Genomic DNA, 23,480 nt, shown 5'->3' with positions numbered 1-23,480 from the left:
ATTTTGATGAAGTGCAGTTTTTTTTTTTATTGCTTTGTTTGTGCTTTTGGTGTCATATTTAAGAAACTGTTGCCTAAAAGGTTATTATTCTTTTTAATCCTAACCTTTGTTCAGCACTTTATAGTCTGGGGTCTGCTTTCATGTATGTACCTTACTTCATTTATAAAGTGACATTTGAGAATGTAAGAGACTTAAATCTTTGAGATAATATAAAACAAAAATGAACTTAAGTGTAACCAAGAATGCTTGCCTAGCCTCAAAACCTATGCCATATAAGTAGGGTGACTATAAAAAGTTATCACTTTTTTTTTTTTTTTTTTTTTTTTTGAGATGGAGTCTCACTCTGTTGCCTAGGCTGGAGTGCAGTGGCGCGATCTCAGCTCACTGCAACCTCCGCCCCTCCAGGTTTAAGCAATTCTCTGCCTCAGCCTCCAGACTAGATGGGATTACAGGTGCATGCCACCACGCCTGGCTAATTGTTTTGTATTTTTAGTAGAGACGGGGTTTCACCAGCTTGGCCAGGCTGGTCTTGATCTCCTGACCTCGTGATTCACCCGCCTCGGCCTCCCAAAGTGCTGGGATTACAGGCATGAGCCACCGTGCCCAGCCAAAAAGTTATCACTTTTAATCAAATTTTTCTCAACATATTTGAGAATAAAAGCATGTGCTATTAATAATTACAATAAGGTAACAGGCATGAACGGGGACTGTTCCATCCAAACTAGAACATATGTTTCCCCTACATATATATATAAAATAGAGACCTGAGTTCTAATGTCAGATTCAGCATTAACTTGCTAAGCTTTCAGCTATACATATGGGGTGAAGTAGATAATTTTTTTTTTTTTTTTTTTTGAGATGGAGTCTCGCTCTGTCACCCAGGCTGGAGTGCAGTGGCATAATCTCGGTTCACTGCAACCTCTGCCTTCCAGGTTCAAGTGATTCCCCCGTCTCAGCCTCCCAACTGGGACTACAGGTACGCGCCACCATGCCTGGCTAATTTTTGTACTTTTAGTAGATATGGGGTTTCACCATGTTGGCCAGGCTAGTCTCAAACTCACCCCGCGCCCAGTTGCAAGTCTTGTTAAAACAAATGACAACTTCCCTAAGTGGAGAGAGGCAAGTAGGTGCTGCCCACTGTTTTTTGACTCCAATGACTGCAATGATTCCCAGAAACTTGACTCCAGTGGTCAGGTGGTGTCCACCTAGTTCAGATAACTATCTATAACCAGAAATACCTGGAGGAGTTCTTTGAGAGTTCAGGAAGGCTTCTCTTGAAGGATTTGGTGAACAGTAAATCCTGTCAGTGAATGTTGTTATCCTGTCCCACCTGCCTCTGTAGCTATTGCTGTATCTCCCTAACCTTCATAGTGAAACTTCTTGGAAGTTGTCTATACTCAGTACTTCCACTTGTTTACCTCCCATTCTCTCCTCAAACCACTGGCATTTGACTTCTGGGGCCTTTACTCTGCTTTAAAACCTCTGTCAAAATCACGAACGACCTCCTAGTTGCTAAATCTAATGTACATTTTCAGTCTTCCTCTGATTTGAGCTCTTTGGAATATTTAGCACTGTTGACTTTCTTAAAAATCCTCTTGGCCTCTTTGGCATCACCCCTGCTGGATTTTCTTCTATGTTCTTAGCTGCTGCTTCTCAGTTGCCCTTGAATAGACCTCATCCCGTGCGTATCCCTTAAATGTCGGTGTTCCTTAGGGTTCTGTCCTGAGCTCTTGACTCTTCTCATGCTATATGCTATCCCTGAACCATAATGCCCATTACTGGGACTTTAATTATTGCCTGGTAATTGACTTCCAAACCTCATCTTTCTTTCCTGAGCTCCAGATCTATTATTCCAGGTGTGCATTTCCATGAGTTTTGCAAATGTATATAATCAAGATTTAGTTCTACCACTCCTCCAACCCTCTTGCCAAATCCCTTGTGCTACCTCTTTATAGTCATACCCTCCCATTTCCTACCCCCAGGCAAACACTGATGTTTTCTCTTCCTATAGTTTCGTCTTTTCCAGAATGTCATATAAACAGAAATTACACAGGCCATGCGAGGTGGCTCATGCCTGTAATCCCAGTGGATGGTGGATCACTTGAGGTCAGGAGGTTGAGACCAGCCTGGCCAACATAGTGAAAGCCCGTCTCTACCAAAAAATACAAAAATTAGCCAGGCGTGATGGCGTGTGCCTGTAGTCCCAGCAACTTGGGAGGTTGAGGTGGGAGAATCGCTTGAACCTGGGAGGTGGAGGTTGCAGTGAGCCGAGATCCAGCCACTGCACTGCAGCCTGGGCAAGACCGTGAGACTCGGCTGGGCGTGGTGGCTCACGCCTATAATCCCAGCATTTTGGGAGGCTGAGGCAGGTGGATCACCTGAGGTCAGGAGTTCGAGCCTACCCTGGCCATCATGGTGAAACCCCATCTCTACCAAAAACACAAAAAATTAGCCGGGTGTGGTGGCGGGCGCCTGTAGTCCCAGCTACTCAGGAGGCCGAGGCAGGATAATTGATTGAAGCTGGGAGGTGGATGTTGCAGTGAGACGAGATTGTGCCATTGTACTCCATCCTGGGGAACAAGAGCAAGACTCCATCTCAAAAAAAAAAAAAAAAAAAAAAACCATGAAAATAAATAGAAATATACAGTATATTGTCTTTCACTTAGTGTAATGCATTTCAAATTATCCATGTTGTTGTATACATTCATAATTTTTTCATTTTTAGTGCCATTGTATGGATGTATCACAGATTATCCACTCCCCAATTGTGGGATATTTACGTTGTTTCCAATTTTTGGTAATTATTAATAAAGCTGCTATATACATTCACGTATAGGTTTTTATGTGAACATCGGTTTTAATTTCACTTGAATAAACAACTAGGATTATTTGGATTGGGGTATATGGTTAAGTTGGGATTCTTGGGTATATGGTTAAGTATATGTTTCCAATTAAGTTTCTTGAAATTATCAGGCCGGGTGCAGTGGCTCACACCTGTAATTCCAGCACTTTGGGAGGCCGAGGTGAGTAGATCACCTCAGGTCGGGAGTTCAAGATCAGCCTGAACAACATGGAGAAACCCTGTCTCTACTAAAAATACAAAATTAGCTGGCGTGGTGGTGCATGCCTGTAATCCCAGCTACTTGGTAGGCTGAGGCAGGAGAATCGCTTAAACCCAGGAGGCGGAGGTTGCAGTGAGCCGAGATTGCACCACTGCACTCCAGCCTGGGCAACAAGAGTGAAACTCTGTCTAAAAAAAGAAAAAAACAGGCTGGGTGTGGTGTGGTGGCTTATGCCTGTAATTCCAGCACTCTGGGAGGCTGAGGTGGGCAGCTACTTGGGAGAGAGGCTGAGACAGGAGAATCGCTTGAACCTGGAAGGCGGAGGTTGCAGTGAGCCGAGATCTCACCACTGCACTCCAGCCTGGGCGACAGAGTGAGACTCCATCTCAAAAAAAAAAAGAAAAGAAAAGAAAAGAAATTATAATTAGTGGCACACAGATTTAAATATATTTGATCCATTTCTATTGCCCTTATTTATGCTCAAATTGTCCTACTTTTGACCAGTGAAGGCCTCTTCAAGTTGACATCCAAGTTCTTTTAACGAAAATCTTGTAGTGTGATGGTTTCTTTGCTGTCTTATATGACAAGATGTTCCAGGCATGTGATGTACATTTCTTGTCCCAACTTGTATTCAGTTTTAACACACTATTGCTGGTGATTGTAGAAAAGACAAGGTATCTGGAAAATGTTATAGCATGACCCATGTGTCCCTAATTCTGTATGATGTTGATCTTTAATTCGAATTTGTTGTATAATTAACAAACACATCAAGTTCTAGATTCTGTTGTGAAAACATCCTCTTGTGTAAAACTAGATATGCATTAGTGTGGGAGTGATAAGAGCCCAGGGAAAAAGGTGGGGAAGAAAAGAATCAAATTAGACATTGGAGCAATGAACCTCCAGATTTTCATGTGTGAATGAGGCATGGGGTGGTGTTGAGAGTCTTGGGGAGGGAATGGTGGCGATATGATGCTTTCCCTTATAATGTTAAGCAAAGAGTTTGGTGCAGCTCCAAAAGTGTGGTCTTCTGCTTCTGGCCACAAGCATCTGAATTCTCTGAGGAGCTCCTTTTTTTCTTTTTCTTTCTTTTTTTTTTTTTAAGACAGGGTCTCACTCTGTTGCCCAGGCTGAAGTGCAGTGGCACGATCTTGGCTCACTGCAACCTCCGCCTCCTGGGCTAAAGTTATCCTCCTGCCTCAGCCCCCCAAGTAGCTGGGACTACAGGTGTGAGCTCCCACACCCAGGTAATCTGAAGAGCTTTTTAAAATACAGATCCCTGGCTTGTACCCTAGACTAGGTGAATCAGAGTCTCTGGGGGAAAGGCCTGAAGTGGTAGGAGCCTAATCTACTGAGGTTTTATTAAAGCCTAACCTTGCTGGGGAAAGAAAAATACCAAACTTTAGCCTCTTTAGCCATCCTGTCCCACCTAAGGTGAAGAGAAAACTAAGAAACCCTGGTAAAGTTAATATATATGCTTCTGTGTAAGTGGAAAGAATGACAACAATGATAGCAGGGACGAGAGGGAAGAATTAGGAATATTTTGTTATTATAAGGTACTTGCAATGTCCATGAGGTAGTATAGTGTTATCTGAAAGTGTAATTGGATTATTTGAAAATGTAAATTGCATATTTGCAAATTCTTGGGCAACCACTAAAACAAAACAAAACAAAGACAAAAGAATAACTGGTATGTTAATAAAGGTGAGAAAAGAGAATCATATAAAATTCTCAATTAAAAACCCAAAAGGTGTCCGGGTGTGGTGGCTCACACCTGTAATCCCAGCAATTTGGGAGGCTGAGGCAGGTGGATCATCTGAGGTCAGGAGTTCAAGATCAGCCTGGACAACATGGTGAATCCCCATCTCTATGAAAAACACAAAAATTAGCCGGTGTGGTGGCGCATTCCCGTAGTCCCAGCTACTCGGGAGGCTGAGGCAGGAGAATCGCTTGAACCAGGGAGGCAGAGGTTGCAGTGAGCCAAGATGGCACCACTGCACTCCAGCCTGGGGGACAAGAGCAAGACTCCATCACACACACACACACACACACACACACACACACACCCCAAAGGCAGAAAATGTGTAGAAAACAAATATAGATAAAAAAATAAGGCTAACAAATAGAAAATAGTAACAAGGCCAGGTGCCATGGCTCACACCGCAAATCCAATACTTTCGGAGGCTGAGGCAGGAGGATCACTTAACACCAAGAATTGAAGAGCAGCCTGGACAACATAGTGAGACTCTGTCGCTACAAAACAAACAAACAAATAAAAAAGCTTAGCAGGCAGGGCGGAGTGGCTCACGCCTGTAATCCCAGCACTTTGGGAGGCTGAGGCGGGCAGATAATGAGGTCAGGAGATCGAGACCATCCTGGCTAACACGGTGAAACCCCGTCTCTACTAAAAATATAAAAAAATTAGCCGGGCATGATGTTGGGTGCCTATAGTCCCAGCTACTCTGGGGGCTGAGGCAGGAGACTGGTGTGAACTTGGGAGGCAGAGCTTGCAGTGAGATGGGGTTCCACTCTATAGAGATGGCATCACTGCACTCTAGCCTGGGTGACAGAGCAAGACTCTGTTTCAAAAAAAAAAAAAAAAAAGCTTAGTCAAGTGTGGAGGTGGGCACCTATAGTACCACTACTTGGGAAGTGGGAGGATCGCTTAAGCCCAGGATTTTAAGGCTGCAGTGAGCCACGATCATACCATTGCACTCTAGCCTGGGTGACAGAGTGAGACTTCAACTCAAAAAAAAAAAAAAAGAAAAAAAAAAGAAAAAAAAAAAGGCCAGGTGTGGTGGTTCACACCTGTAATCCCAGCACTTTGGGAGGCCAAGACTGGTGGATCACTTGAGGTCAGGAGTTCAAGACTACTCTGGCCAATATGGTGAAACCCTATTTCTACTAAAAATACAAAAATTAGCCAGGTTTGGTGGCATGAGCATGTAATCTCAGCTACTTGGGAGGCTGAGGCAGGAGAATCACTTGAATTCAGGAGGTAGCAGTTGCTGTGAGCTGAGATCATGCCATTGCACTCCAGCCTTGGCAACAGAGCAAAACTGTGTCTCAAAAAACAAACAAACAAACAAGAATGACAAAAAAAGAAAGAAAACAGTAACAAATATAGTAGACATTAATTCAACTATATCATTAATCACTTTAAGCGTCAGTGGTCTAAATACACCAATCAAAAGACAGAGGTTCTCAGTATGAACGAAAAACAAGACCCAACTATATGTTGTCTACAAGAAACACATTTTAAATATAAAGACATATATAGATTAAAAGTAAAGTGATGGAGAAGGATATATCATAGATAATACTTATCAAAAGAAAGCAGGAGTAGGTATACTAACGTCAGAAAGAGCAGATTTGAGAAACAAAAGGTAGGCTGGGCACGGTGGCTCACACCTGTAATCCCAGCATTTTGGGAGGCTGAGGCAGGCAGGTCACCTGAGGTGGGGAGTTCAAGACCAGCCTGACCAACATGGAGAAACCCCATCTCTACTAAAAATACAAAATTAGCTGGGTGTGGTGGTGCATGTCTGTAATCCCAGGTACTCGGGAGGCTGAGGCAGGAGAATCGCTTGAACCCAGGAGGCAGAGGTTGTGGTGAGCCGAGATCGTGCCATTGCACTCCAGCCTGGGGAACAAGAGTGAAACTCTGTCTCAAAAAAAAAAAAGTTATCAGGGTATAAATCTACACAGCAAAACATATACAAGAGCTATATGAGTAATACTACAAAACTCTGATCAAAGATATCAAAGAATTATATAAATTGAGAAATATTTCACGTTCACAGATAGGAAGACAATACAGTTAAAACATCTGTTCTTCCAAACCTGATCTATAGATTCAATGCAATCCCAATCCAAGTATCAGCATGTTATTTTTGTGGATGTCGACAAACTGATTGTAAAATTGATATGGAGAGACAAAAGACCCAGAAGAGCCAACTCACTATTAAAGGAGAACAAAGTTGGAGGACTGATACTAGCCAAATTCAAGACTTACTATAAACTACAGTAATAACGACAATGTGGTACTGGTGAAAGAATAAACAATCCAGAAGTAGACTCATAAATATAGTCAACTGATCTTTGACAGAGGAGTTAAAGCAATACAATGGAGCAAAGATAGGTTTTTCAACAAATTATGCTGAATAACTGAACTTTCACACACATAAAAAATGTATCAGGCCGGGCGTGGTGGCTCATGCCTGTAATTCCAGCACTTTGGAAGGCCAAGGCGGGTGGATCACTTGAGGTCAGGAATTTGAGACCAGCCTGGCCAACATGGTGAAACCCTGTCTCTACTAAAAATACAAAAATTAGCCAGGCATGGTGGCGGGTGCCTGTAATCCCAGCTTCTCAGGAGACTGAGACAGGAGAACCGCTTGAACCCAGGAGACGGACGTTGCAGTGAGCTAGGATTGTGCCACTGTACTCCAGCCTCTGTGACAGAGTGAGACTCTCAAAAAAAAAAAAAATTATCTAGACAAAGACATTGCACCCTTCATAAAAATTAACATGGATTGTAAACCTAAATTGAAAATGAACACTATAAAGCTCCTGGAAGACAACATAGGAGAAAACCTAACTGATCTTGCGAATGGCAATGACTTTTTAGGGCAATATCAATAGCATAATCTGTGAAAAATATAATTGATAAGCTGGACTTCATTAAAATTTAAAACTTCTGCTCTTCAAAAGCATGAGAAGACAAGCCACAGACTAGGAGAAAATATTATAAAAGACATATCTGATAAAGGACTGTTATCTACAATATACCTAGAACTCTTAAATCACAACAGGAAAATAACACAATGTAAAAATGGGCAAAATACCTGAACAAACACTTCATCAAAGAAGATATACACATGGCAAGTAAGTATATGAAAAGATGTTCAATATCATATGTCATTAGGGCATTGCATGTAAAACAATAAGATACTACTACACACTTATTTGAACGGCCAAAATTCAAAATACTGACACCACAAAATGCTGACAAGGATGTGGAGCACAGAAACCATCGTTCACTGCTGGTGGGAATGCAAAAAATGATGGAGCCACTTTGAAAATCCGTTCGGTAGTTTCTCACAAAACTAAATATACCATCCAATCCAGCAGTTGCATTCCTTGGGATTTACTCAGATGAATTGAAAACTCATGTCTACACAAAAATCTGCACATGATGTATAGCGGCTTTATTCATAATTGCCCAAACTTAGAAGCCACCAAGATGTCTTTTAGCAGGTGAATGGATAAGTCGCAGCACATCCAGATGATGGAATATTATTATTCAGCACAAAAAAGAAATGAGCTATCAAGCTATGAAAAGACATGGAATAACTTCAAAAGCATATTACTAAGTGAAAGAAGCCGATGTGAAAAGGCTGCATACTGTATGATTCCAACTATATGCGATTCTGGAAAAGGCAAAACTATGGAGACAGTAAAAGTAGCAGTGGTTGCCAGTGGTCAGGGGACTGAGAAGGATGAATAGGCAGAGGACGGAGGATTTTCAGGGCGGTGAAACTATCGTGTATGATACCATAATGGTGGATACATGTCATTATATATTTGTCAAAACCCATAGAATGTGCAACACCGAGAGAAAATGCTATTGTAAACTATGGACTCTGGGTGATAATGATGTGTCAAAGTAGGGTCATCAATTGTTACCAAATGTACCACTGTAGCACAAGATGTCCATAAGGGGACAAGTTGTGTGTGTATGTGCCTACGTGTACAGGGGATATATGGGAACTCTCTACTTTCTGTTCAATTTTGCCCTGAACCAAAAACTGCTCTAGAAGTGTTCGTTAATAACAGTAAAAGACAAAGACCCTTCTGACCTAGGGAATCTCTGGTGATGGAGGGGGAGGACGAAGTAGTCCCCTAGAAAGTGGAAATTTTACAAAGTTCTTCAACTGATTTTGTAGAGCTAGGTTTGGAACTGCTACCCTACTTTATGCTACTCGCCTAAGTAGTGGTTCCCAAACCAGGTGTCAGGCTTCAAGGCTGTGCAATATTCCTCATTACACTGTCCTGGCCCCAAACACATGCTTTCCCCTCTCCCCATAAATCAAGACTCTAAAATGCAAAAGGTAGAAGAGCAGCACTTTCCCGTGTACTGAATATGGCGGAAGGGAGAGCAGTCAAGCATGGACTGGCTATTCTAAGCCCCAAATGGGCTGAAGCTGATAACGCTTTGAAGATCGACCACGGCAGGAATATCTTGTTTTCTTTAATCCATCAGGGGGTTGTCCCACTTATTGAGTCCCACAGCTGCGGTAGAGCACGGAGGGGGCCTCCCTGAAAGTCCTCCGCTCCAGCTCTGCGATTGGCGCTGGGGGAACAGGAGGGGAAGCGGGCGCTTTGCATCGAGCCTGCAACGTGGGGCCCGGGCATCGAGGCCGGGGAGTCGTGGGTAGAGCCCCGATTTCAGCCAAGATGGCATAGGACGTAAGTAAGCGTGGAAAGCAAAATGGCTACCCAAGCGCAAGTCTGTAAGGCCGAAGGGACGTTCTTCCAACCTCTTAAATTTCCCGGGTGCCACGCCCCTCAGTTGCTTGCCCTGGATTCCACGGTGTCGCGCCGGAAGTGACCTCACGGCGGTGGCGTGGAGTCGTGGGGGCGCTTCCGGCGGCGGCGGCGGCGGCGGCGGCGACGGCCGAAGCTGTGGGGGTGGGCGTGGGCGTGGGCGTGGAGAGAGTTCTTCTGTGGGTCGTCTGGTGTTGCGTGGTCGGCTTGGTGTGGTGTGCAGAGGAGCTCCAGGCCCGTCGGGGCGGAGGTGGGAGCGAAGGGAGGAGGCTGCTGGTTTGTGGACGCTCGTGGGAGGGGGATGCCGGGCTTGCTTTAGGCTTCGGAGTTCCAGGCCTCATAGACCTTTATAGAGGCAGGCAGGCAAGAGCTGGGGGCTTCATCGGGTTCGCAGGGGGGCCGGGTACTATGGGCGGCCCCAGGAGTTTGGTTTGAGGTGGGAGGCTGAGGACTGCAGGATTCTAAATAGTATGGGGATTGTGTGAGGAGTGAGGCATTGGCTGCTTGGGCCCTTAGTCCAGCCTTGTTGGTGGCTGCTGCAGTTCATTGGCTCACTCATTTCTTCGTGCCTCAGTTTCCCTTTGCATAATGAGATACGGTGGCAGAGAAGAACGCCAGTGCCACATCCCTGACTAATAGCTTGAGGACAGAGGTGAACTGGAGGGTAGAAAAAGAGGATGCCTGAGAAATTTATACTTACCAGGTCACATCTTCTGAATCCCAGGAAGTTATCCCTGGATTCATTTCTGCCTTTGGTGCAAGTCTATGGTTCTTATCAGTACTCTTTGTGTGATATTGATTGTATTTATCAATACTTGACTTGTTGAGTGGTTAAAGTGTTTTGGTTTGTGGGAGGCATAGCCCTTGTTGACTTGGTCAGTTGATTTTCAATTAATCTCCCGATAGCAATTGCTTCGCCTAACTCTGCAATCGGGATATTAGTTGAAAATCAACTGACCAAGGCAACAGTCTTCTCCTGTGGTTACAGATGAGGAACTCGCGACCCAGAATGGTTTTTCTTCTCTTCCCTAGCCACAGACCAAACCGATTTCAGTCTGCTGTCTTAAATACAGGTTTTCACCCCACCAAAACAGAAATGGTTGTCTCCAAGCAGTTTAGTATTTCAACTGGACACCCAGATGGATCCTAATCTTTTTTTTTTTTTTTTTTAATGAATGGCAGATTAGGTGTACTGAGCACAAAATCCTCTTAGCTGGTTTCTCTGTATAATGTAAAAATGATTGTAAAAACATGACTTTTTGTTTATTACCAAATTCTTGGTAGAGCCTCCTTGGCATAGGGTTATGGGGCTAGAAAAGTGTCTCAAAATTTTTGACCTGTGACCTACAGTTAGATATATTTTACATCATGACATTACTCATTGTGCCCCTGCACACTCAGTGTCTACACACACACACACAACCCCACCCACCAATGAAAAGTTTACTTACCCTTTCTACAGAAGATGCATTCTAAAAAAAAATGGGTTGCAACGCGCTAAATTGTGTCTGACCCCTAATGGGTGGTGAAGTATAGTTTGAAAAATGTTAAGGGCGGGCACTGTGGCTCACACCAGTAATCTCAGCACTTTGGGAGACTGAGGCGGGTGGATCACCTGAGGTCAGGAGTTGGAGACCAGTCTGGCCAACATGGTGAAACCCTGTCTCTACTAAAAATATAAAACTTAGATGAGTGTGGTGGTGCGTACCTGTAATCCCAGCTACTTGGGAGGCTGAGGCAGGAGAAACTCTTGAACCCGGGAGGCAAGAGGTTGCAGTGAGCCAAGATAGTGCTATTGCACTCCAGCCTGGGCAACAAGAGCTAAACTCTGTCTCAAAAAAAGAAAAGAAGAAAAATATTAGACTAGGGCTGAGTGCAGTGGTGGGAGGATTGCTTAAGGCCAGCCTGGGCTCTGTCTCTAAGAAAAACAATATTAGAAAATGCTTAAAATCCTTGCCGTTTGTGAGATTCTGTAATTAATACAAAATGGAAGATGTATCATTTTTCTTTTCTTATCCAGAGAAGGGCTTACTAGAGTTCTCCTATATTCAGCCAGAACAGCAGGACAGGACATCCAAATTGTGTCTCAAAGGAGTGTAGTGACCGTAATGATAGTGTGTCAGAATTTTAGCAAGGCATTTATGAAGTCTTTTTTTTTTTTTTTTTGAGATGGAGTCTCATTCCATTGCCCAGGTTGAACAGAGTACAGTGGCGCAATCTCTGCTCACTGTAACCTCTGCCTCCTAGGTTCAAGCGATTCTTCTGCCTCAGCCTCCCAAGTACCTGGGATTACAGGCATACGCCACCATGCCTGGCTAATTTTTGTATTTTTAGTAGAGATGGGGATTCACCATGTTGGCCAGGCTGGTCTCGAACTCCTGACCTCGTGATCCACCCACCTCAGCCTCCCAAAGTGCTGGGGTTACAGGTGTGAGCCGCTGCGCCTGGTCTTACTAAGTCTTATGATAACCGAGTGGGTGAGATGGAGGAATTTGCCAGATTGTGGTAGAATTAGGTGGAGTCATGAGTTTGAGCATCTGTGTATGGAGGTTTGATTTGGGAGCACTACTTGCAGCTGGAATTCTGGTGATCTGAACTGGGGTTTCATCACTTTATACAATTCATGTATTTGAAACCTTATCTGGAAGGTTTGCTTATTGGATTTGGTGCCTTTATGAAGTAAAGAAAGAGTCATTTGGTTGATGATTGCCAGAATGGGAAAAGATCTCAATATATTTACTCAGTGCTGTTTAATGAAATGGAAGAAGCTTGTATAAATGTTGAGAAATTGTGCGTGGGTCCAAAAAAAAAATCAACTATACCTATTGGGGGAGGGTGGAGATGTAACCTCACAGGAGTTCCTATAATAAAAAGATTTGATGTTTTAATCACCAGTCAGTGGTGTGGTTAAGAAGGCTGTGAGAAGAACTGATGTGACCTGCATTAGTATATTGTATTAGGAAAATACAAAATGTAGAATGAGAAAGGTTGCATCACTGGTAGGCTTGTACCTGGAATATTAGGTTTGGATCTAGATGTGCTAAGAGTAAATTTATGGGCAGAAGTCAAAAGTCTGAAGATATGGTGGTGTTGCTTTAGCATGAGTGAGTGTTTTTCTCCTTGTCATTTCAGACTTTCAGGTATAGGCTGGGTCATTGGTCTTAAAACTTCTTGAGAATGTCTAAAAGACTGGGGAATCTGTTAGATCTTATGTACTTCTAAGTTGGCACCTGAAACTTTTCATCGTAGATTTAAATAGTGTTAGTATTTAATTTTAAATAGTTTAGGATGTAATTTCTGGCAAGTAAATATTGACTTCTTAAAAATAAATATAAAATTACCTAAATACAATATCAATTTGATGTTTTAAAAACATACAACTAAACTTTTGAAACACTAAGAAATATATAACATAGCTTGTTACATTACTTGATTTTCAGACTTTAAGCCTATCTTGCATTTGTGAAATGAACCCCACTTAGTCATGTATCTACTACTTTTTACATGTAGATGGATTCAATTTGCTAACATTTAGTTAAGAATTTTTGTGACTATGTTCATGATGGATTTTGGTCTGAGGTTTCCTTTTTTTTATGTCATCTTTGGCCTTAGTAGCAGAGTAATTATGACCTCATAAAATGAATTGAGAAGTGTTCCTTCCTCCTCTGTTTTCTGAAAGAGTTTGTGTAGGATTGGTATTATTTCTTACGTGTTTCATAGAATTTACCAGTGAAGTCCTATGGGCCTGGGTTTTTCTCTCTGGGAAGATTTTACTAATTCAATTTCATAATACAGTTAGTTGAGTTAGTTTTGGTCATTTTTATCATTTTGGGAGTTTGTCCATTACGTATTTTTCCTTTTTCTTTTTGAAATTGTATCCATTCCACTTTTCCCACAGAATTTTATCCTAAAGCAAAAGTCAACTTGCTGCGAAAGGCCAGATGAAAGGCTTTATGAGCCAAGTGGTTTCTGTGATTACTGCTCAACTCTCACTGTAGTGAGAAAACAGCCATAGACAATATGTGGCTGGGCACAGTGGCTCACGCCTGTAATCCCAGCGCTTTGGGAGGCCAAGGCAGGTGGATCTCAGGGTCAGGAGATCGAGACCATCCTGGCTAATATGGTGAAACCCCGTCTCTACTAAAAAATACAAAAAGAATTAGCCAGGCGTGGTGACAGGTGCCTGTAGTCCCAGCTACTCGGGAGGCTGAGGCAGGAGAATAGCGTGCACCCGGGAGGCGGAGCTTGCAATGAGCTGAGATCGCACCACTGCACTCCAGTCTGGTTGACAGAGCGAGACTTCATCTCAAAAAAGAAAAAAAAAAAAAGCCAGGTGTGGTGGTGGGCGCCTGTAGTCCCAGCTATTCGGGAGGCTGAGGCTAGACCCAGTCTCTACTAAAAATACAAAAGTTAGCTGGGAGTGGTGGCAGGCACCTGTAGTCCCAGCTACTTGGGAGGCTGAGGCAGGAGAATCGCTTGAACCTGGGAGGTGGAGGTTGCAGTGAGCCGAGATCGCTCCACTGCACTCCAGCCTGGGTGATATAGCAAGACTACATCTCAAAAAAAAACCACCCAAAAACAGAAAACAGCCGTAGATAATGCGCAAGTATTTGTGTGTAGTTGTGTTCCAATAAAACTTTATTGGTAGCAGACCAGCTCTGGCTTAGGGCTGTAGTTTTCCTACCCATCCTAAAGTAGTAAATTTTATGCTTGAAAATTTAAAATTGATCATCTAGTTATCCACACAAATCAGGATTATAAGAGTAGTGTGGAAATCGATTCCCTTGCTTGCATATCTTTATGTACCCCCTAGGGATATGTGTATTCCAGTTTAAAGACCAGGACTTGATTTCCAAGATGTTGTAGAGGGAATTCATGTATTTTTGTCATTTTGTTTGGGTGAGAAGTGAGGTGGCCCTCACAGTATAATTTTCCAGGGCCGTAACTTAAGTTTCCTATGTGAGCGGTATTCTTTCTGGCAAAAGGAGACATTTGAACTAATTTTTTTTATGTGGTAGACACTATATGGATTATCTCATTTAATCTTAAAATAATCCATATGGTATCTTAATCTTAAAATAATTCATATAGTGGTTCTATGAGATAGGGGTATAATTGGCATAATTCCCTACAGATGATGCAGTTGAGACTCAGAGTAGGTAATTTGCCCAGGTCATAGTGCTGGTTAGTAAGGAAGTACAGAAGTGAACCGGGGCGGCCAGGGTGCGGTGGCTCACGCCTATAATCCCAACACTTTGGGAGGCTGAGGCGGGCGGATCACGAGGTCAGGAGATCGAGACCATCCTGGCTAACATGGTGAAACCCCATCTCTATTAAAAATACAAAAAATTAGCCGGGCATGGTGGTGGGCGCCTGTAGTCCCAGCTACTCGGGAGGCTGAGGCAGGAGAATTGCTTGAACCTGGGAGGCAGAGGTTGCAGTGAGCCAGGATCGCGCCACTGCACTCGAGCCTGGGCGACAGTCTCAAAAAAAAAAAAAAAAAAGTGAACCAGGGTCTGTGATGTCTGATTTCACTTTTTTCTTTTTCTTTCTTTCCCTTTTTTTTTTTTTTTTTTTTGTTGAGACAGGGTCTTGCTCTGCCATCCAGGCTGGAGTGCAGTGGTGCAATCTTGGCTCACTGCAACCTCTGCCTCCCACCACTTCTGACTAATTTTTTGTATTTTTTTCTAGAGACAGGGTTTTGCCATGTTGCCCAGGCTGGCTTTGAACTCCTAGGCTCAAACGGTCAGCCCTCCTTGGCCTCCCAAAGTGCTAGGATTGCAACCACCTGAGGCGTGAGCCACCACACCCAACATGATTTCAGAATTTTATTCTCTTTTCACCATGCTGCCTTTTATGGAAGATATGGGTTTAGTACTAGGATTGTGCTGGATTTCTTTTTCTGAGGCGAGGTGGGGATGGGGGTGGAAACAGTCTTGCTATGTTGCCCAGGCTGCTCTGACACTCCTGGCCTCAAGTGATCCTCTTGCCTCAGCCTCCCAAAGTGCTGGGATGTAGGGCCTGAGCCATCATGCTTGGTTGCATATTTTCTTTTAAGATCTCTGCCATTCCCAAGATTTTGATTCAACAAACACCTTTCCTGTTGTGTGGAACAATTCCTAGTTTTTCAGAAATCTATAAGTCTCACTCACTCATCCACGGCTGTTAATTATAATTGTTTTTAGCAGGCCAAGGGTTGTTCGTTGGATCTGAATGCTGTGAGTTGTCTGATGTGGCACAGAGATGAAGTAGCTAGATTTGTAATTGGCAACTTGTTTATTTGTAATTTATGGATCATTTGGGCAGCTGCCTCAGTAATATAATAGATGGAAGAGTGTTTAGCACTACCTGACTTTGTTATCCAAAGGCTTATCAGAGTAATGATAAACTCCCATTACTTATCTGGCATTCAGTAGTCTGGAAATCCTGATAGTTCAGCATTTGAGCAAAATAATCCCATGATTAAAAGTAATATGGAAAATCCTGATTATGTGACATTTGTGGCTCCCTTCCTAGCTACACAGATTGTTACAATAGATTTTAATAACAAGGTGGCAAAGTAAGTGTTGGTTAGCTAGCTGCACCAACATTGCATTTTTTTTTGAAATATTTAACATTGTTGAATACTACACAGAAGAATTCTTTTTAGAAGTGGAATTGTTTGAAGGATTTATTGTCACGAATAGGCTTTACAGGGAAGATGTATTTTTTTTATTGTATGTAACATCCTGTCAGCAAACTTACACAAGAAGTAGCAATGTATTAATGAGATGAAGGATATTCCAAAGTAGCTAGATTTGTAATTGGCAACTTGTTTATTTGTATAAGGACAAAATGATAAATGAATTAAAGTGTTCTTACCTGGAGATGTTTAAGAAATGGAGGCAGGGCCGGGCGCGGTGGCTCAAGCCTGTAATCCCAGCACTTTGGGAGGCCGAGACGGGCGGATCACGAGGTCAGGAGATCGAGACCATCCTGGCTAACACGGTGAAACCCCGTCTCTACTAAAAAAATACAAAAAACTAGCCGGGCGAGGTGGTGGGCGCCTGTAGTCCCAGCTACTTGGGAGGCTGAGGCAGGAGAATGGCGTAAACCCGGGAGGCGGAGTTTGCAGTGAGCTGAGATCTGGCCACTGCACTCCAGCCTGGGCGGCAGAGCGAGACTCCGTCTCAAAAAAAAAAAAAAAAAAAAAAAAAGAAATGGAGGCAGAAGGAAGACAAATAAGACTAAATGAACTTTGATAGCAAGTTCTTGACTGAATAGTAAATCATAACATTTCTGAATTCAGTAGTCATTACAATTTTAGGAATAATTTATTGGGAGAAAAACAGTATCAATGAAGCAAGAGTACATAAGAAGTATGTTTAAGAAAATATCAAAACCATTGCACCCCACCAGAATAAGTTAAAGAGAACCATAGTACCAAGTTTTGGCAAGATGAGCAAAAGGAACTGACGTATAGAGGGTTGTGTAAATGTAGATGTAATATAAAATGGTACAACCACTTTGGAAAACTGTTTGGCAGTTCCTAATAAAGTCATAAGTATAATATGACTTCCTGTGTTATATGCCCAGTAGAAATGGATGCATTTATCCATCGCAAAAATATACTGTATGCAGTATAAGAATATTATTCGTAATAAGTCAGAACTAGAAATAACCCAACTGTGTATCAGCAGTAGAATGGATAAATACATTGAGGCATACTTACAGAAAGCAGCACAGCTATGAAAAATAATGCACTTCTGATACATGCAACAATGGGGATGAATCTCACAAAGGTACTTTTTTTTTTTTTTTTTTTTTGAGATGTCTCACTCTGTCACCCATACTGGAGTGCGGTAGCAGGATCTTGGCTCACTGCAACCTCCGCCTCCCCAGTTCAAGCGATTCTTGTGCCTCTGCCTCCTAAGTAGCTGGGATTACAGGCATGTGTCACCACGCCTAGCTAATTTTTTGTATTTTTAGTAGAGACAGGGTTTTGCCATGTTGGCTAGATTGGTCTTGAACTCTTGACCTCAAGTGAACCACCCTGCCTGGCCTCCCAAAGTGCTGGGATTACAGGTGTGAGCCACTGTGCCTACCCTCACAGATGTACTTTTGAGCAAAAGAAGACAAACACTCTAAAAGAGAACCTTTATGATTCTGTTTGTATGAAGCTCAAAATTAGGCTCAAATAATCTTTCTTTTTTTTTTTTTTTTTTTTTTTTTTTTTTTTTTTTTTTTTTTTTTTTTTTTTTTTTTTGAGACAGGAGTCTTGCTCTGCCACCCAGGCTGGAGTGCAGTGGCTGGATCTTGGCTCACTGCAAGCTCTGTCTCCCGGGTTAACGCCATTCTCCTGCCTCAGCCTCCCCAGTAGCTGGGACTACAGGCGCCCGCCACCTCGCCCGGCTAGTTTTTTTTTTTGTATTTTTTAGTAGAGACGGGGTTTCACTGGGTTAGCCAGAATGGTCTCGATCTCCTGACCTCGTGATCCGCCCATCTCGGCCTCCCAAAGTGCTGGGATTACAGGCTTGAGCCACCGTGCCCGGCTTCAAATAATCTTTCATGATAGATATCAGAATAATAACTACCTGTAGGAGGACACAATGGAGCCTTTTGAGGTGTTGGAAATTGTCTGTCTTGTTTTGAGTGGTGGTCACATGGGTGAATTGATATGTAAAATTTCATGGAGGTGTACACTTAAAATATATAGACTGACTTACTGTATATGTTATACCTTGATAGAAAAGTAGAAAATAAAAAACAAGATTGGTTCCTTGTAGCTCCTATATCTCCTGTACATCTTATGACATGGAGGTGTTAGCTCTATAATTGATGGAGCCCCTTCCCTAGTCTGATTAGGAACACAGTTGATGGGTACTGTACTTGTTTTAGATTTACTGTTTTCTGTAAATAACATAATTTTCTTTATAGAATAAACCTGTTTGAGGAGTTTTGAATAATGCATTAATGTATTTTACTGAGGGAAGTTTCTGAGGAAAGGGCAGTTTGTTACGCTTTCAGTGGTTACATTTTTAAAAGTTTCTATTAATATTGACTACATAGAAGAACACTTATGAATGAGTATCCACATTTTCTAAGTATTAAAAATTCTATTCAGTTACTATTACCATAATATAAACTTGAATGTACAACATGAGTGTCTTAAAGATATATGTTAAATAAAGAAGTAAAAGCCTTTTCATATCTGGTTAATTTCTGGTGCTTTTTATTCTGCATCTATATAATCATCTGAGTAGAATTATGATGGATTATAAATGATAGGAAAGGAAACTCATAGTTTTGTGACATTAGACAAAGGTTGATCAGGAAGGGAAAAAAGTCTAAAATATGTGTATTTTGTGCCTTTTTACCATCATCATTATTGTTGAAATTGTGTTGCATTGAAAATTTACCCAAGGGCCAGGCACGGTGGCTCATGCCTGTAATCCCAGCACGGAGGCTGAGGTGAACAGATCACCTGAGGTCAGGGGTCCGAGACCAGTCTGGCCAACGTGGCAAAACCCCATCTCTACTAAAAATACAAAAATTACCTGGGCGTCATGGCGGGCGCCTATAGTCCCAGCTACTCAGGAGGCTGAGACAAGAGAATCGCTTGAACCTGGGAGGCGGAAGTTGCAGTGAACCAAGATTGTGCCACTGCACTCCAGCCTGGGTGACAGAGCAAGGCTCCGTCTCATTATATAATAAAATGTAACAACAACAACAAAAGCCTTGGATGAGCCTGCTAATTTATTGTTCTTTTAATCTTTGGTTCTGTCTGCATAGTTTTATGATATTTGCTCGGTTAGATCACTAGAGAACTATCTAGAGTTTGATTAATCCCTAGAGCTGGACTCTTTCAGACTTCGTGTTTCTGAAGGGGCATACTTTTTTTTTGTTTGTTTTTGAGACAGGGTCTTGCTGTGTTGCCCAGGCTGGTCTTGAACTCCTGGACTCAGGTGATCCTCCTGCCTTGGCTTCCCCAACTCCTGGAATTAAAACTGTGAGCTACCACGCCCAGCCAGGAGTGCTTTATTTTTATTTATTTTTTATTTTTTTCTAGACGGAGTCTTGCTCTGTAGCCCTGGCTGGAGTGCAGTGGTGTGGTCTCAGCTCACTGCAGCCTCCACCTATTGGATTCAAGCGGTTCTCCTGCCTCAGCTTCCCGAGTAGCTGGGATTACAGGTGCACGCCACCATGACTGGCTAATTTTTGTATTTTTAGTAGAGATGAGGTTTCACCATGTCAGCCAGGCTGGTCTCAAACTCCTGACCTCGTGATCCACCCACCTCGGCCTCTGAAAGCGCTGGAATTATAGGCATGAGCCACTGCAGCTGGCCCAGAGGAGTGCTTTATATGCTTTTTTGCCCTTTTCCCTTCATTTATTTATTTATTTTGAGACAAAGTCTTGCTCTTGTTACCCAGGCTGGAGTGCAGTGGCGCAATTTTGAATACTGTGTCCTCCACCTCTTGGGTTCAAGCGGTTTTCCCACGTCAGCCTCCCGAGTAGCTGGGATTACAGGCACCTACCACCACACCCAGCTAATTTTTGTATTTTTAGTAGAAATGGGGTTTCACCATGTTGGCCAGGCTGGTCTCGAATTCCTCACCTCAGGTGATCCACCCACCTCGGCCTCCGAAAGTGCTGGGATTATAGGCATGAGCCACTGCGCCTGGCCTATTTAATTTTTTTTGAGGTGGATTCTCATTCTTGTTGCCCAGGCTGGAGTGCAGTGGCGTGATCTCAGCTCACTGCAACCTTTGCCTCCCAATTTCAAGTGATTCCCCTGCCTCAGCCTCCCAAGTAGCTGGGATTACAGGAATGCGCCACCATGCCCAGCTAACTTTTTTTTTTTTTGAGACTGAGTCTCGTTCTTGTTGCCCAGGCTGGAGTGCAATGGCACGATCTCAGCTCACTGCATCCTCCGCCTCCCGGGTTCAAGCAATTCTCCTGCTTCAGCCTCCTGAGTAGCTGGGATTACAGGCACATGCCACCACAGTTGGCTAATTTTTGTATTTTTAGTAGAGACAGGGTTTCACCTCTTTGGTCAGGCTGGTCTCGAACTCCTGACCTTGTGATCTGCCCGCCTCAGCCCTCCAAAGTGCTGGGATTACAGGTGTGAGCCACTGCGCCCAGCCAATTTTGTATTTTTAGTAGATATGGGGTTTCATCATGTTGGTCAGGCTGGTCTCGAACTGGTGACCTCGTGTGATCCACCTGCCCCGTCATCCCAAACTGCTGGAATTACAAACGTGAGCCACCACACTCAGTCGGGATATACTCTTTTACCAGAGGGGTGCTTTATATCCTTTTTTGCCCCTTTATGTCTGAAATTAGTATTTGAAACAGCTTCAAGTGCTGGTTTTTTTTTTTTAATGTAAAAACATTGACCCAGTGTTTCACTTTGTGCTTAACATGTGTATTTATATTTATCTGCTAGCTATTTCCTGACTTCCTTGTGTGAATGGGGAAGTGTTAGGTTTCATATCTTATATAGGATTTTGCATAGAGTATGCATAAGAATACTGTATTTTTTAGAACCATTTTCACAAAGAGCCAAGACATTTAGATATAAACATAAACTCCTGAGCTCAGTGATCTTCCTGCCTCAGCCTCTGAAAGTGCTGAGATTACAAGTGTGAGCCACCATGCCTGGCCTATTTCACCTTTAAGTATGATGTTAGCTGTAATTGTTTCATAGATGCCAGCTTTCCTGCCCCTTTTTAAATATAGTAAATGATTGTTAAATTTTGTCCAATTATCTTTCTGCATTTATTGATATGATTATACATGATTTCATCACTTATTTTGTTAATGTGATGGAAGGCATTGATTTTTTTTAAATTAAACTTCTGAGATAGTTGTAGATTCACATGCCATTGTAAGAAATAATACAGAGAGATTCCTTATGCCCTACCCAGTTTTCCCTGTTGGTAACATCTTGCAAAACTAGAATACAGTATCACTACTAGGATACTGACATTGATATGGTCAAAATGTAAAATAGTTCCATTACTACAAGAGTCCCTCATGTTGCCACTCTGTTGCCCAGGCTGGAGTACATTGTCATGACCTCACTGCGATTTCCGCCTCCCAGGTTCAAGTGATTCTCCTGCCTCAGCCTCCCGAGTAGCTGGGACTATAGGCGCTCGCCACCACGCCTGGCTAATTTTTGTATTTTTGGTAGAGATGGGGCTTCGCCATGTTGGCCAGGTTGGTTTTGAACTCGTGACCTCAGGTGATCCACCCTCCTCAGCCTCCCAAAGTGCTGGGATTACAGGCATCAGCCACCATGCCCAGCCCTGTTCTCCATTTCTATAGCTTTGTGATTTCAAGAATGTTACACAAATGGAATCATACAGAACACAACCTTTTGGGGTTGGCATTTTTACTTTTTGCCCCGTGGTATGGATGTACCACTGTTTGTTTATTCACCCATTGAGGTCATCTGGGTTGTTTCCAGTCTGTAGCTTTTTTGAGTAAATGTGATCTGGAACACTTGTGTACAGGGTATTTTTTTTTTTTTTTTTTTTTTTTTTTTTTTTTAAGTTTTTGAGACAGTTTCGCTCTTGTTGCCCAGAATGGAGTGCAATGGTGCGATCTCAGCTCACCACAACCTCTGCCTCCTGGGTTCAAGCGATTCTCCTGCCTCAGCCTCCCAAGTAGCTGGGATTACAGGCATGCGGCACCATGCCCAGCTGATTTTGTGTTTTTAGTAGAGACGGGGTTTCTCCATGTTGGTCAGGGTGGTATCAAACTCCCGGCCTCGGGTGATCCGCCTGCCTCAGACTCCCAAAATACTGGGATTACAGGCATGAGCCACCATGCCCAGCCTGTGTACAGGTTTTTGTGTGAACCTAGGTCTTCCTTTCTCTGGGATAAATGACCAGGAGTGCAATTGCTGGGTCATGTTGTAGTTGCATGTTTAGGTTTTTGGGTTTTTGTTTTTGTTTTTGTTTTTGTTTTTGAGACGGAGTCTTTGTCACCCGGGCTGGAGTGCAGTGGCGCCATCTTGGCTCACTGCAAGCTCCGCTTCCTGGGTTCATGCCATTGTCCTGCCTCAGCCTCGAGTAGCTGGGACTACAGGCACCCGCTACCATGCCCAGCTAATTTTTTTGTATTTTTAGTAGAGACGGAGTTTCACCATGTTAGCCAGGATTGTCTCGATCTCCTGACCTTGTGATCCACCCGTCTTGGCCTCCCAAAGTGCTGAGATTACAGGCGTGAGCCACCGCACCCAGCCTTGGGTTTTTTTGTTTTGTTTTGTTTTGTTTTGTTGTTGTTTTTTTTTTTTTTTTTGAGGCGGAGTCTCGCTCTGTCGCCCGGACTGGAGTGCAGTGGCCAGATCTCAGCTCACTGCAAGCTCCGCCTCCCGGGTTTACGCCATTCTCCTGCCTCAGCCTCCTGAGTAGCTGGGACTACAGGCGCCCGCCACCTCGCCCGGCTAGTTTTTGTATTTTTAGTAGAGACGGGGTTTCACCGTGTTAGCCAGGATGGTCTCGATCTCCTGACCTCGTGATCCGCCCGTCTCGGCCTCCCAAAGTGCTGGGATTACAGGCTTGAGCCACCGTGCCCGGCCTTTGTTTTGTTTTTGAGACAGTCTTGCTCAGGCTAGAGTGCAGTGGTGCGATCACGGCTCACTGCAACTTCCACCTCCCAGGTTCAAGCGATTCTCATGCCTTAGTCCCTCAAGTAGCTGGGATTACAGGTGTGTGCCACCATACCTGGCTGATTATTACATGTTTAGTTTTTTAATAATCTGCCAGGATGTTTTCCAGAGTGGCTGTACTATTCAATATTTGGACTAGCAATGTACGAGTGATCCATTTTTTCCACATTCTTACTAGCACTTGGTGTTATCACTATATTTTAGCCATTTTGAAAGG

General features: G+C 43.2%; 1 protein-coding gene across 2 annotated transcripts in view; it reads left to right on the top strand.

The window, feature by feature from the left end:
• Window positions 1–9,676: 9,676 nt before the first annotated feature.
• EDC3 (enhancer of mRNA decapping 3) overlaps window positions 9,677–23,480 on the top strand; it is a 63,271-nt gene continuing 49,467 nt past the window's right edge. Inside the window, exon 1 of one of the 2 annotated variants that reach the window (XM_010375863.2) lies at window positions 9,677–9,858. The gene's annotated coding sequence lies outside the window, so the exon portion shown is untranslated. The remainder of the gene's footprint in view (window positions 9,859–23,480) is intronic. The other variant, XM_030931239.1, reaches the window with a different exon arrangement.

The sequence above is a fragment of the Rhinopithecus roxellana genome, chromosome 5 (genome assembly GCF_007565055.1).
Source record: "Rhinopithecus roxellana isolate Shanxi Qingling chromosome 5, ASM756505v1, whole genome shotgun sequence".
NCBI classification, from domain to species: Eukaryota; Metazoa; Chordata; class Mammalia; order Primates; family Cercopithecidae; genus Rhinopithecus; species Rhinopithecus roxellana.
This window is presented reverse-complemented; position numbering and strand designations above follow the sequence as displayed.